Below are 1873 nucleotides of genomic sequence, written 5' to 3'. Positions count from 1 at the left end.
ACAATTTAAAGTACTCAAGGTTTAATTCAACTCATTGTTTAGGGAATTCAGTCCATGGTCAACTGGCATCAAGGCAGAAACATTGTGGTAGAAAGGGATGGGAGAACAAGATTGCTTATTTCATGGTGGCCAGGAAGCAGTATAGGGGAACAGTGCCAGAGAGGAAGGGGACCAGGATCATATATAGCACCCAAGTCATAGCTCCATGACCCACGAAGGTATTCCCAGAAAAGTGCTCTACTAATCCCTTGAGAACTAGTAAGTCAATCAAATTGGTGCTATTAAGACTAACTGCACATCTTAGACCTTGTTAACTTGACACTCAAACACATCATAAACCAAAACTTAATCTACAAGCAAACACAATAGAATTTAATACTTCCACCCAACATGACACAACTGTTCTACATATAAACAAAAACACTATGATCCCTTCTCAAACTTTAAATAATTCCAGGATTGCTTAAGGAAAAAAAAAAAAAAGCTAACTCTAGGCTGGAGGTTTAGCTCAGTGGCCTAAGTGTCTGCTTGGCAAATGTGAGGTCGTGACTTCAATTCCTGGCACCAAAACAAAAAAAATAAAAACTGACTCAAAGTATCCTCTGAGACTCATTTCTAGCTGTGGACTCCTATAAAAAATATAAAAAAGCAAGTTACATAATCCCAAGGTACTATGCCATAAGGTAAACATTCCTGTTTCAAAAGAGAGAAAGAGTACAATGAAAAAGAAGCAGATCAATATGAGTCTGAAACCCAGCAAAGCGAATACTAAGTCAGGAAGCTCCGTGATTGGCTTCTTTGCAGGTCATGGCAAAATGTTAATTCCAGAAGACTTGGGCAGACCCAATCCTATTGCATTGCCCATTGCAAGTCATATAGCCTCTCTTGTGGTTTAATGTCTCTTTCAGGCTATCGCTTTTCTTGTTAGACATTCCGTATTCCTGTAATCTTCAACTTTTTGTAGTCTCCACTGAACCTTTTGCTTTATTCCTGTACATTATGCCCCATCTCTCTACTTTGCCTAACTTCCTCGGGTGTCTTTTGAAATCTAGAAGCCTTCCTGACCCTCCCTCACTTACATTCTGCATTCCTGTAAAACCAGCATCATTTGGACAATGCCTAGGTTGGCTGTCTGTTTGAGTAGAGGGCTGTCCCCTCCTCCCATCGTGTTTGCAGAGGCCACTGAGTGCTTGGATGGCTGATCATAGAGAAATGAAATCTAGGGAATCAATTCCTTAAAGGACTCTTCTGGGATAAGTGTTTCTCTTCTGCAGTGAAAGTTTTATTCTTTGCAAACTTAAGCTTCATGCATAGGATCCTACTGATTTCTAAGTTTTTTTTTTTTTTTTCCAGTTTTTTGAGACAGGTTCTCACTATGTATACTCTATGTAGTTTAGGCTGGCCTCAAACTCAAAGCAATCTTCCTGCCTCAGATTCCCAAGTGCTAAGAATACAGGCACACATCACTGCACCCTGTCGATCTTGGTGGTGATCTTTCTTTATTTTTGTTCCCTGTACAAAGTAGTTGGTTTCTTTCTAATGGTGTTAATCTCTTCAACAACCATTTCTCTTTGGTCTTCTCTGTACACATCACTAATTTTCTGCCAAAATTATGTTTTTCAAAATGTTCTTCTTTCTTCTTTGCCCCAATTCTTACTAAAAATCTGGCTAAAAGCTTCTGTCCTTACCAATGTCACAGCATGAACATTGGGGCTACTTTGAAACATCATCAGCCACTGGCCTTGAATCAAGGCCAGCAGTTGTCTGCAGCTGCTGGTTTTAAGCAGTAGCCTAAAGTAGAATCTTTCTATGGTCTGTTGGCTATTTCAGAACTTTAGAAATGTAATGGTCAATTCATTAGAAAGAAACAACT

General features: G+C 39.4%; 1 non-coding gene across 1 annotated transcript; it reads left to right on the top strand.

Annotated features, from left to right (window-relative positions):
* Positions 1 to 1736: 1736 nt before the first annotated feature.
* Positions 1737 to 1873, top strand: LOC111753718 (small nucleolar RNA SNORA2/SNORA34 family). Its single transcript, XR_002788512.1, has one exon. It is a non-coding gene; the product is annotated as a small nucleolar RNA SNORA2/SNORA34 family (small nucleolar RNA).

Source organism: Cavia porcellus, unplaced genomic scaffold (assembly GCF_034190915.1).
Source record: "Cavia porcellus strain 051 isolate PalLab524CR breed Dunkin Hartley unplaced genomic scaffold, mCavPor4.1 scaffold_21, whole genome shotgun sequence".
Classification (NCBI taxonomy): Eukaryota; Metazoa; Chordata; class Mammalia; order Rodentia; family Caviidae; genus Cavia; species Cavia porcellus.
Note: the sequence above shows the minus strand (reverse complement) of the source record. Positions and strands in the feature narration are given on the sequence as shown.